At 46.3% G+C, this 13,396-nt stretch overlaps 1 non-coding gene across 1 annotated transcript; it reads left to right on the top strand.

Moving 5' to 3' along the window:
• The first annotated feature begins 13,121 nt into the window (after positions 1-13,121).
• Positions 13,122-13,317, top strand: LOC130721620 (U2 spliceosomal RNA). Its single transcript, XR_009013546.1, has one exon. It is a non-coding gene; the product is annotated as a U2 spliceosomal RNA (small nuclear RNA).
• Positions 13,318-13,396: the final 79 nt, after the last annotated feature.

The following is a 13,396-nucleotide window of genomic DNA, read 5'->3' as shown; positions in this document are numbered from 1 at the left end:
AAAGACTCTTACCCATTGCCGAGTATAGACAAGCTTGTGGATGGAGCGTCTGACAATGAGTTATTAAGCTTGATGGATGCTTATTCAGGTTATCATCAAATTAAGATGCACCCACCAGATGAGGACAAAACAGCCTTCATGACTGCCAGGGTAAACTATTGCTACAAGACGATGTCGTTCGGGTTAAAGAATGTCGGGGCGACATATCAGCGGCTGATGGACTGGGTCTTCTCTAACCAGGTGGGGAGAAACATGGAGTTTTACGTAGACGACATGATCGTAAAGTCTGCTTTGGGATCGAACCACCATGAGGATTGTCAGAGGCTTTTGGCGAACTCCAGAAGCACAACATAAGGCTCAATCCCGAGAAGTGCTCTTTCGGGATACAGGGAGGAAAGTTTTTAGGTTTTATGATAACATCAAGAGGGATTGAGATCAACCCAGACAAGTGCAAGGCAATACATGAGATGAAGAGTCCAAGCAATGTCAAAGAGGTGCAACGCTTGACAGGGCATTTCGAGATTCCTCCCTCACTCGGGTGACAAGTCAGCTCCATTCTTCAAATGCCTTGAGAAAAATGCGGCATTCGAGTGGAACTTGGAGTGTGAGGAAGCCTTTGGTTGCCTGAAGGAGCTGGTATCCGCACCGCCCGTCCTATCGAAGCTCGTCCAAGGTCTTCCTTTGCATTTGTATTTCTCTGTCGGCGACCATGCAATCAGCTCGGTAATTCTTCAAGAGGTTGATGGCGAGCAGAAAATAGTCTACTTTGTGAGCCATACACTTCGAGGGGCGGAGACCAGGTATCAGAAGATAGAGAAGGAGGCGCTCGCCGTACTCATGAACGACAGATGCCTAAGGTCGTACTTCCAGAGTTTTCAGGTAAAGATAAGAACTGGTTTTCCTTTGAGGCAGGTGTTACAGAAGCCAGGCTTATTGGGAAGACTCGTCGCATGCTCAGTAGAGCTGTCGTAGTACGGTTTGCAGTATGACAAGAGGGGAAAGGTTGGAGCGCAAGCTCTAGATGGCTTTGTGGTGAAGTTAACGCCAGAAACTTGCGAGAGGGTATGTTTGCAGTGGACGTTGTTTGTTGATGTGTCATCGAATGGGAATGGAAGCCTAGCAGGAGTGACGTTGGAGGGACCTGGAGAACTAATACTGGAGCAATCTCTGAGGTTTCAGTTCAAGGTGAGTAATAACCAGGCAGAATATGAGGTATTAATTGCAGGTTTAAAGCTAGCTATCGAGGTTCAGATTGACAGTTTGCTGGTAAGAACAAATTCATTGCTGGCTGATGACCCGGATTTAGTAGTGTCGTTGTAGGTTTTGAGTCTTTTTCTTGTGTCTCATGTAGTGTTTCATGCATTTCCATGCATTTTTATCTTTACTAGTGTTTTTGCAATGCTTTGGTAATTTCATAGTTTTATAGGGTCTTTAATGGTATCTTAGTAGAGTTTAGGGGTCTAGTTTAATTCCTAGTTGATTTTATACTCTTGTGCAAATTAACCTTTGAGTTTCTTGGCTTTGTTTCTAGTCTTTTTGAGCAAGTAATCAGGTTGTAACAGCTGAAGGAAGAAAGCCAAGGGGTTTAGAGACTTGAAGGAGGCATTAAAGAGGAGTTAAAATGAAGTTGAAGAGGTTTTCAGGCGAGTTGGGGCGCTCAAGCGCTGCCCTGGGACGCATGCGCGCCAGGGAGGCTGAAGCCAAATGCTGAAGAAAATCAGCCTGGCGCTGGAGCGCCCGGCACTGGCGCTCGAGCGCTCGGCACAGCAGAAAAACGCCAATTTTGCCTATAAATTGGATTCTAGTCATTTTCTTTTGTAATTTTTTCATATCTTTTCATACTTTGTAAAATTCAGAGGTACAGGATCATCTAGGAGAGTGCGAGAAGGCTTCCAAGCTTGTAATTCAGGTTCATAGCCAAGCATGGCTGCTTGGCTAATCTCTCTTCTTATGCTTTGGTTTTCATGTAATACTTTTCATGTTTAAGTTATAATCTTAAGTTCTTTCCCACGTGATCTTCTTCTTTCCTTGAATCCCATTCTCTGAATTTCAATCTAAGCTTGTATGCATGCTTGCTTTATGCTTTTCTATAATCAGAATGGAAGTTTGTTATAGATTAGGGGACCGATTTGGGATTACCCCTTCAATCTTGGCTACTAGGAATAGAGGAAGGTTGGGGTTTGTTGGCCTGAAATTGCATGATATAAAACCTCATATAAATGACTAAGTACACAAGGAATTGGGCTTAGCTTTTAGTATGGGAGAATTGCTTATGTGAGGAATCAATAAGTGAGTAATTAGGCTATAGCATCAAGGAGAGATCCATGAGAACAGGTGCTTAGAATGATGTGCTTAAATTGACTAGTTGAGCAAGAACCCAAAGCATGTTCTTTTCTGAGTTTTTGTTTATTTTATCTTTGCTACATCGACATATCTCTATTTCAATAAAACAAACCTTCAAACTCAAGACTTAAACTGAATTTAGTCACTCACAATCCCTGTGGTCCGATATTTAAAACCGGGTGGATTCGTACACTTGCGGATTTACCAACACTGGCTGCGAGTCAAGTGAAGGAAATGTTTCAGGTGAAAGAGCCTATTATGGTAAAATATTTGGAGCGCGTACCGCTCCTGTTAGGAAAACTGCGGGAGGTGGTGGTTGATTTTATTCTAAGAACGAAAAATCACAGGGTGGATGCCCTGGCAAAGCTGGAAAGTACTCGGAAGCCTGGGAACAATTGGAGTGTGATTTAGGAGACACTAGCCAATCCAAGTGTAGGAGGATAACTGGTGGCCTGCGTTGAACGCCAGAAAACTTGGATGGATCCTATCATGGATATCTTGGCAGGGGAGTCGAGTGAAGTGGTGAGATACACGAAGGAGTAGAGGCGAAAGGCGGGACACTACAAGCTGCTAGACGGCACACTGTTTCGAAGAGGATTTAGCTCGCCCCTCCTAAGGTGTTTGTTGACTGAAAAGTACGAGGCCGTCATGGCAGAAGTCCATGAGGGTGTTTGCGCCAGTCACATCGGGGGAAGGTCCTTGGCATGTAAGGTACTTACGGCCGGTTTTTATTGGCCTACAATGAGGAAGGACTGTTAAGGATTTTTGAAAAGGTGCGACAAGTGCCAAGTGTTTGCGGACTTGCCCAAGGCACCACCGGAAAAGTTGGCCACGATCAGCGCGCCATGGCCCTTCCCAATCGCCAGGTCACAAATGAGGTTCATTCTTGTGACAGTAGATTACTTCACGAAGTGGATAGAGGCGGAGCCCCTTGCAAGTATCACCGCAACCAAAATCGTGAACTTTTACTGGAAAAGAATTGTGTGCAGGTTCGGAGTTCCGAGGGCAACGTTTCGGAAAACGGAACGCAGTTTACAAGTAATCAGACAAGGGAGTTTTGTGGGGAAATGGGTATTCATATGAGGTTCTCTTCAGTGGAGCACCGCCAGACCAATGGCCCAGCGGAGTAGGCAAATAAGGTAATCTTGCGGGGCTTAAAGCGCCGGCTCTCTGAGGCGAAAGGTGCTCGGCTGGACAAACTCCTGGTCGTGATTTGGTCTTACAATACGACGCCGCATTCAACCACGAGAGAGATGCCCTTCAGGATGACTTACGGGGCGGACGCCATGCAACCAGTGGAAATAGACAACAGCTCGTGGCGGACAGAGCCACGGCTCGAGGGCGAGAACTCCTCCAACATGGCGGCAGAGCTAGACCTGTTATCTGAAACCCGAGAGGATGCACGTGTCCGAGAGGCAGCAATGAAGCAGCGGGCTGTGGCAAGGTATGACACCAAGGTTTGCCCGCGGACGATGCAAGAAGGAGACCTGGTTCTCAAGAGGCGGACTGGAAATGTGGGAAACAAGTTGAGCTCAAGTTGGGAAGGCCCTTACAGAATCTTGAAGGCATTAGTGAAGGGGGCCTACCACCTCAAGAGCTTGGATGGGAAACGAGTGCCACGATCTTGGAATGCAACGAGCCTACGGTACTACTACAGTTAAAGATTGAAGAAAGGAGCATCTTTGTGCAGCGGGGGGCAAGATAGTTGCGTGATTAAAAACAAAGACATGTTCTTGTTCTCCATCTCGGGAGTTTTTTGACTATAACGCCTGATTGAAAATACAAAAATTGTATCAAGCAATTTGAATCAAACTGAATTGCGGCGAGTGCTAGGTGGGAAGAATTCTCTGAAAGTGGCGATCCTAGCACGACCTTGATATCTGGGATCGCTCCGGAAAATTCGACACTACTCGCCGTCACCCGTTGACGGCGTGTGCGGATAAGCTTCTTATCCAAAAAGCCTCCCCGAAATATGGGCGAGCATTTCTAACTAGGCTAAGCCTCGGGCAACCCACATGGCCATTGGGACCCTTGCCACCATAAGTCCTCGCCAAGCAAAACTGGCAAGGTCACACTTGATCTTTCGGGAAAAGCGTGTGAACAAAGCCTCAGTTCGAAAATTGAGCAAAAGTCCTAGTTAAACCTGGCACACCACCAATGTCGTCAAACGTAATTCAGATTTAAGAATAAAGCGCGGGGAATAATGCGGAAAGAACATTAAAAATAAGTTTAAAGGAAAACCAAACTAAAAAATTTGACGCGGAAATACAATAACCATGCCCGGTGGGCGAAAGCGGTACTTGCATTACAATAATTTTTCGGAAAAAAAAAAGCGATTAACATTATGTTCTTCTTCTTATTCCACGGCATCCTCCAGGTCGACATTGGCAACCTCCGGTGGATCCTCCGGACCTTCCAGACCGGTTGGGGTGACCTTCTTGAAAATCCCCATAGGACCAAGGTCGGCGAAGGGATGAAGGATCTTGACTTGTGCTTTGGCGATAAGGAAGCCACGCACGCGCTCTTTGGCTGCCGCCTGGGCATTTTCTCCCCTAATTTTTTCCTTAAGAGCCGCGGCCCGGGCATCCACCTCGGCTGCAAGTCTACCTTTGGACGCCAGGTCCAACATGGCCTCAGCAAGAGCTTTACCCTTACTTGCCAACTCGCCATGCAAGAAAGAGATTTCCTTGTCTTTGGCGGTGAGAGTTTCCTCTAAGGAGGCAACGATACCTCCTTTGGCGGCAAGATCTCGCTGCAGCTCCTGAATGCAGATCTCGAGTTTCCCTTCTTCTCGTTGGCCCCTATCAGCCCCAACTTCACCATGGTGAGCTCGTTAAGCATTTTCTTCGTTTTGTCCTCTTGGGTCACCAGTTGGTCGGTAAGTTTGGCACAAGTCTCGTTGGCCCGGAGGTTGTTAGAACGAAGCTTCTCCACTTCTTGTCGAAGTCTAGCGACCCCAACGAGGTGTTGGGAACGCTGGGCCACCTGGGCAAACAAGCATCCGGCACGGAGGAGGCTTGATACGACCTCTTGAGCCACATCCTGCGAGTTCTGACTCGAGGCCTCCCTCAACTTCTCTAGATAGGGGTGAGAAATAAGGAAAGTCAGGGGATGACTGAAAGAACCGGCAGGGGGCCCTTTGGTCGGTCCACAGAAGGACCTTCTTTTTCACCACCGGCCCCGAGAAGATCAGACGTTGGCGGATCATTGGTGGTCTGACTGTGCGGAAGGGAAGGAGGCAGCGTTGAGTGTTAGGTCAATCTGCAAGTGCACAGATATCTCTGGATTTTAATATCGAATCCACAGGGACCGTGAGTGAGAATTATGGTTTAAGCTCAAAGCTTGTGAGTTTGAAAGCAAATAAAATTCAGATTTTGGATTTGTTTGTTTGTAACAAGAGTTTGCAAAATAAGCAATAGTGAAAAGATGGAAATATCAATTGATGAAAATGCTCTGGGTTAATGTTCATCAAATCCTTCCTAGACAACCTACCCTATGCAATTGAAGCCTTGAATCATTCCCTTATTGTTATAGCCTAGATATTCACTCATTGATTCCTCACATGAGCAATTCTCTCATACTAAAAGCTAAGCCCAATTCCTAGTGTACCTAGTCATTCATATGAGGTTTATAAGCATGCAATTTTCAGGCCAACAAAACCAATCCCCCACTCTATTCCTAGAAGCAAGCAAAGAGAGGTCAATTCCAACCCAAGTCCCCAAATTACAACAATCTTCCAATATGATTGCAATTTAGCCTTAAGCAAAGGTGCACCCAAGCTTATCATGCATAAAAGAATTGAAATATAAGGTAGATTCAAGAACAAGAGCATAGAGATAGGAATTAAGTCTAGAAATTCATGAAATCACATTGAACCCAAAGCAAAAAAATAGTCTAGCCACTCATGGGTAGTGAATCCATACAAGAAATGTAAAGAAAACCTGGAAAATACAAGGTGGAAGCCTCACACAAGCCCCAAAAGCACTTCCTAAGCTTCAATACTTGGTAAAAATCTAAGTAAAAATTAGAAGTTCTGAACAAAATGGCCTAAAGCCTTATTTATAGGCAAAAAAGTCGAGCTGGGGCGATCAAGCGCTGCCCTGGGGCGCTTGAGCGCCCATGTGGCCGATGCAAGGCTCCACCTGGCGCTCAAGCGCCAGCTGCACGCTCTTGGTGGCTTTTCAGCTTTTTGTAACCCCCCTTTGAATGCTTTCTTCAATTCCTTTGCATCTTGGCCTTCATTTTCCATAAGTTACCTGCTGCAGCACTAAAGGACCAAGACAAGGAGTAAAATCAAGAAATTCAATGGGTTTTTAACCACCTTAGTCCTCACAAAATCATGGCAAAACTCATGCAAGTCCTAAACTCTATAAAAATGCAAAAACAACCCTCATAAAACCATAAAATTACTAAAACTTGACTCAAACTCAAATAAACACAAAAATGCATGAGAATGCATGAAACACTACATGAGACAAAGAAAAAGACTCAAAACACTCAAAGAAATGACCCTAAAACCACTACTAACATAGAGTCATCATTGAGTTTCGCCCCTTCGACAGAACAACGATAGGAGGGGCGGTGGGAAGTGTGGAGGCACTCGTCACGCCAGGAGGAGGAGGAAGCCTTAATTTTTTAGTGGCTGAGGAGCCTTGGACATCGTGTAGAGGGGGAGCCGTGATGACAGACTCGAGCACATTAGGTTCTTCACCCGTGCTTGCTGTTGGGGCGGCCTGGGGGCTTGGGCCACCTAAGTTTCTTTTCTTGGGCAAACAGTCGCCAGGGGGGCTCGCCTCGCCAAAAGCACACGCTAGCGATCGTTTCCTCTTTCCCTCAGTATTGGCAGAGGAATGCATTCCGACGTTCCCAGAAGTAAAAGCACCCAGGAGCTCGGCGGTGGAGAACTTCATATTCCCTGAAAGGCGAGAGCAAAGTTGTTAGAAACAGAAAAGTCAAAAGGGGGCGTAAAATAAGAACAAAATGCGACCTAGTCGAAATAGTAATAGTTTGGAGCCCGGAGGAGCTCTGAGCAGCTCGGCCCAGTTGAGAGGAGGAAGTCGGGAAAGGAGCCCAAGGGCAAACCTCTCCTTGGTGGGAAAGGACGTTTCGAGGGGGTCGGCTACGAGGCGGGTACACTCGGTCCAATAAAAGGGAAAAAGGGCGGTTCTGTCCTTTCATGTGAATGATGCGGGGTAGGATGGGTGAACGACTACTCCAAAGTATCGGCGAAAAAAGCAGGGTTCGGGGTCGATCCAGTAAGGGCCGAGACGTTCGTGACCCTAGTGGGGCGTCAGCAAAACTCAGCCGCGAAGTCACAAAGATTGGGAATGTACTCCAAAAAGAAAGAAGAAGAGGGCAGTTGAAGGAAAGACGTCAATACTATCACAAAGGATTTCGAAACATCTCAAGTAAGCCCAGGCATTGGGATGTAATTGGCAAGGGGCAACGTTGATATCGCTCAGTGCTTGGCTAAGGAACGAGGCGAAGGAGAGTTTGATTCTGAGATCCAGAAACAGGTACTCATATACGAAAAAGAAATGAGAGTACTTGAAGTCATTAACCGCGCAGTGCTACCACGAGCGGTCTCGGCTCTGACAACCTGAGGTACGGAGAAGTTTCTCTAATAGCGGGGCATGGCAGAACCTGCCGGCTCTGCGGGCAAGGTCGGTAATAGGGTCGTCAGAGGAAAATTCTGATGGTTGATTAAGATCCCCTTGGTCAGGAGCATCCTGAATCGGGGGAGGAAGAGTAGCAAAGGTCTTGAGACGGTGGGCCTTAATTTCCTCCACGGAGGAAAGGGCTCCTCTTAAAGAGGTTTCAGGGTAACGCTTTGAAGACATCGTGGGAGAGGAAAGAACAGGAAAACGCAAAAGCAAGACAAGGAAACAAGGCGGGAATGAGGAGACTCACCGAGTGAAAGTCGTGCGGGGTGGAGCGAGGAGGTCGGAGACGGCAGGGCAGTCGTAGGGAGCTCGAGGGAAAGACAGAAGTAAGGAAGTGTTGAAGCTTGAGAAGAACGTGGAAGTTGTTAAAAGGCAAGGGAAGTGGGATTAATAACGCGAGGAAGGTAAGGACGCGCGTAAAGATAAGTGGAAGATCGTGCCTCATGATGACAATGTGAAATGATTACTTTGGGGAAAGAGAAGCAGGTTTTTGGGAAGTGGGAACAACACATTAAATGGGAAGTCACAACGGTTGATTGGTTCAAATTCAAATTGGCAGGCTTTATTGGGGTTTGAGGGGACTTTTTAAGACAACAGTTGAGATTCTGCAGCGGTTGGGATTCTGAAGATTTGCTGGCCTTTACCTTTTCTTCAACGCATTACACACGGGCTACGCGCGTCAAATCACCATGACTCACGGCGGCAAAGACTGCACTTGGGCGAGCGAACCAAACGATGCTGCCTCAGGCCCACTTGTGGACTTGTGGACTAACTTAAAATTTAGCTTTAACTTTATTTACCACGCCATGTCGGCGACATATCTAGTTCATTCGCCTTGATATTAGTTAGTTTTTCTTACATTCATCGCCTTTGTTCTAAAGACACTCTTAGCTCTCATGCTTCGAGCCTGGTGTCTTGTGGACTGGGCGAGATCCCGGAGGCCCTTGCTCAGGGACGCTCACCCCAAGGCGACACATAAGCCAGGGATTTGGGCCTTTTCCAAGAGGCCCAATCGGCCCACTAAGGACAGTTAGATACGTCAGGCCCAACCCCTCGCCTATAAATAGGGAGCGATTACCAATTGTAAAGGACTCTTGGCTCATTCCATGGATAACAAACTCTAGATTCAGATATTCTCTCTATCTAAACGGTTACACACACACTCTCTCTCTAGATTCTCTCATAGAAATTCCCACACTCTAGGTACTATATCTTCTTTCTATGTTCTTGGCTGGAACAAATTTAGTCACGGGTTCTTAGATAGCCCACAACTCGCTGTTTAGCACATGCCAAGGTCAACTCGCTCTTCAGTTTATCGACGTCAACTACTTGTGGCTCCATTTAGGCGAGGGCTTTATCTTTCTCTTCTAGTTGGCGATCAAGATTGGCGAGCAAGTTGTCCTGGATTTTTAAATCAACTTCCAGGTTGTGGACCACCAGACCCATCTTGTTCAACTTACCTTCGAACAACGTTTTTTGCTCGCCCAGAGCTTTTTCCAATGCCTACTCATTAAGGGTCTTTTGATCAGCCATGGCCTTAGACTTTTCTTGATCATGGAGGGCTTTTTGGCCGAATAAAGCGATTTTCATCTCTTGTGCCCGGAGGGCCTTCTCGTCAGTTAAAGCTTTCTCTAGATCAGTAATTTTCTTTTGAGCTTGCTCCGCTGCGGTGCGGTTGGGCAGTTTGGACTTCGCAGTTCTTAGCGAGCAAGATTGCTTCTTGAGCCTTGGCGTTGGTCTCTCGTTCCCTGACCGCGACAATTTGGTCGCGAGTGAGGGTGTAGGCGAAAATGTTGCCAGCATGCAACAACGACATCGAAGCTTCATTTTTTACGACAACGGTGTCCAATTGGTCAAGCTTGAAGTTTTGTTTGAAGACGACGAATGGGTCATAAGTATCCCTCAAAGGGAATGGGCGGGGGTCATTGTCCTCTCCCCTGAGTGATGAGTAGTAGGTCTTGATTTTGGTTTAGATATTGGGAGTTGGTGTTTGTTGGCCGGGATTCCCGTCTTGGTTTCCACTGTTTGTGTTTTGGTTGTCAGCATTTGGAGTCTGGGTGTTGGCGCTTGGGGTCAGAATGGCGGTGCCGGAGTGGTGGTGTTCAACGTGTGGAGTTTCGGGGCAGTCAAATTGATTGGTCTCGCACTGAGAAGAACCGACCTCCAAGGTTGAGACGTGCTTGGTTAAGGCCTCAGTGATCTTGAGTTGTTTGTCATTGGGATCGGGTTTCGTGTCCTTCTTTTGAGGCGGCTGTTCTCGGAACGAACATTAGAGAGAGGGATAGTACCTAGAGAGTGGAAGAATGTGCTAGAGAGAGAAAGAGAATGAGAGAGGGTGTGCTGAATTTCATGTGTTACTTGATCAAGTGAGCTCCAAAAGTCCCTTACAATTGGTAACTACCTCCTATTTATAGAGCTTGGGCACTACCTATTGGGCCAATTGGGCCTCCGAAGTTGAGGCCCAACTTAAGGCCAGGCTCTCGCTCTTGGGCGGGCTGAACCCTGGGCTTCGCCCCTCTAGGGGCTCGCCCAGTCCACAAGACACCGAGCTCGAAGTATGAGAGCTAAGTGTGTCTTTTAAATGCTCTTACATGCATCCTATGGCGTGCTGGAATCTAAGCTGCCAACATGGCTTAAGGAAAAAAGAAGAAAACTACGTCGCCGACATGGCGTAAGCAAAAGGAAACAAGCATCTTTAGTCGCCCAGTCCACTGGTCTTGGCGAGCAACCCAAACCGGCAAGTCCACAGGTCCACAGGCGGCGAGAACGATCGCTTTGTACTGACGATTAGTTGGAGTAGGCGAGCGTCTTTCGTCGGCGGGCTAGGTGGCAGGCGTTAACCATGCACTGATCATCCAAGTGTTGGCTGGCGATGCCCTTGGCAGGCGGCTAAACTTTCATTGGCGACATCGCTTGTTAGGCGATGGCGTTTAATCTTCATGGTGGCGAGGTGTTTGGATTTCACGGTGGCGAGGCCTTTCGCGCTTTCCCTTATTTCAAAAACCTTTCAAATCTCTAACTGCTCCATGTGATACGTCAGTTACGTCAGTTTCCCCTTTCTCCGCAACCGTCACCTCACTCCTCATAACTGTCCAATCATGCGCAGTAACTCCCCATCACACGCGTCCCACTTCCCAAGAGCCATAATGACTTCCAACCTTCCACATGCGTCCACCACGCGTCACCCTTCCAACTCCCCTCCCTTGCCTATAAAAACCCTTTTTCCCTACAATCATCCCTTTCCGAAACCTCTCTTTACTTCTCTTATCGCTTACCAAGCTCCCTCTTCCAACTTCCGCTCTGGTGCCGTCGCCTTTCACCCTTTCCGCTACCCACTCTTCACGTCCTTACCCGGTGAGTCCTTGTTCCCTTATCTCTGCATCTTATCTCTACTTATCTTTTCCTTTTCCTCACTTAGTTGTCAAAGATGGCTTCAAACCCTAACTCCCCTAATCACACCTCTTCCTCTTCTGAGAATGACCCTGACTAGAGCTTGGGCACTGCCTATTGGGCCAATTGGGCCTCCGAAGTTGAGGCCCAACTTAAGGCCAGGCTCTCGCTCTTGGGCGGGCTGAACCCTGGGTGTCGCCCCTCTAGGGGCTCGCCCAGTCCAGCGGCGACTGGACTTTTCGGGTTTATTGTTTTTTCGTTTCGCCTTCGGAAGCTTGGTGAGTGCGTTTCTTTTGTTGCTTCTCCAGTTCAGGCGGGAAGACCGGGGGAAACTGCGGAACGACAACGAAAGCGGCTTGGAGAGCTTGCTCAGTAAAATTCATGCATGATGAAAAAATAAATAAATGGTTAGCATGAGCAAATTATGGCAACTAAGGGGAGAAAGCAAAGAAACTTTGAGGGTTTTGGATTTATTTACCCAAATATTTGGAGGCCACCTCGTATTTCGCGGTGTTAATAAGGGGGGTACTATCCCAAACGGGAAATTTGGCAAGAAGCATATAATCTTCTTATCTTTTTCCATCAAGGTTTGTCATCGATATCCTCAATCGTCGTTGGGTTCTCAGTCGAGTAAATTGGGAATCGTGAGGTGCCATCTCTATGCGTGAAGAGTTCAGGATACTCATGGTAAACCTCGATTTTGAAAAACTTTTTGGCAAAGGTGTTTTTAGGGTTGCTTTTGAATGGGGTGAATCACCGGCGACAGGACCGAGCTTTCACGCACACCCAACCATGGGTTAGGGTGGAATAGCGGTCGATGTTGTAAAAATAGAATAAATGAACGGTGGATGGAGTTAGGCCTATGGAGTCATAAAGAATCTCAAAGCAACACATGAACTCCTAGGCATTAGGGTGTAGTTTGGGGGGGTACAAATATAATTCATAACTTCACAGAAGAAGGGTGAGAAGGGAAGCTTGATGTGTAGGTCTGAAGAAGAAGAAGAAAAAAAGGTATTCGCAAACAAAGAAGTAGTGGACGGAGGAATCAGAGGGCATGCGCCGGTGCCAGACCATTTCATCCCTTTTATTGCCAACAGTTTTCTTGGAGATCGATGTTATGACTTCACCTTTATGAGGATTTAACTTGTCTACTACTAGAGAGACACTTTATTTGTACTAGATGTTACTTTTAGGAGAACTTTTAATTTTTGGAGCATTGGTAAATAAAAGAAGACAGTTGCTTAAATCTTTATTTAAGAAATAGTTGGTGCACAAAGCATTCTCTTCTCCATTTGGTAATGGGTACAAAAGTGGAGTAAGAGAAATGCTACAGTTGTTGTGTGAATTTGTGAAAATTATGAAAGATGAGATGCTGCATTTGGGTGTCTAGGTTCTTGCCATAAGACACTACACTTTTGGTGAAGAATCAGCTCTTGTGAAAGTTAAGACCCACTAATTAATTCTCTTCAACTCCTTATTTTTGGTAAATCAAAGTGTTTAAAACCCACATAAAACAAAAAGAATTCAGATTGTCCTTTTGATGTCTTTGTCGTGATGGAAATACAGTAATACAAGCATTAGATTGAAGTGAGTTTTCACTATCACAACAACTGCAACGCTCAATGTTATTTTTGTTTGTCACTATTTAAGTCTCACATCGGCTATGCAGCATAATTGAAACACATTCACTAGCTATAAAAGCAGAGACCTGGCTCATTTCAAAGCATACCTTTCTCGGCCTTTTGGCTAAGATCAAGTGTCGTATCTGTTCTTATCAGTTTAATATCTGATATGTGAGCCATGCGTGCACACAATGTTAAATTAATTTTTTGAGGGGGAGGGTCCACTACAATAGATTGCTATTGGGGTTCTCAAGCGTCGCCCATGCCTTACACTACTGCAAGGTCCTGGCGCACCCCACCAAGTCTAGTTCAAGATTATTAAATTACTTAGTTTTATTTTTAAATCAAATTATTTTTGTTTATTATAGTGGTTTTAAT

This window comes from Lotus japonicus, chromosome 5, assembly GCF_012489685.1.
Source record: "Lotus japonicus ecotype B-129 chromosome 5, LjGifu_v1.2".
NCBI lineage: Eukaryota > Viridiplantae > Streptophyta > Magnoliopsida > Fabales > Fabaceae > Lotus > Lotus japonicus.
The sequence above is the reverse complement of the archived record's forward strand: the minus strand, read 5'-3'. Positions and strand labels throughout refer to the sequence as shown.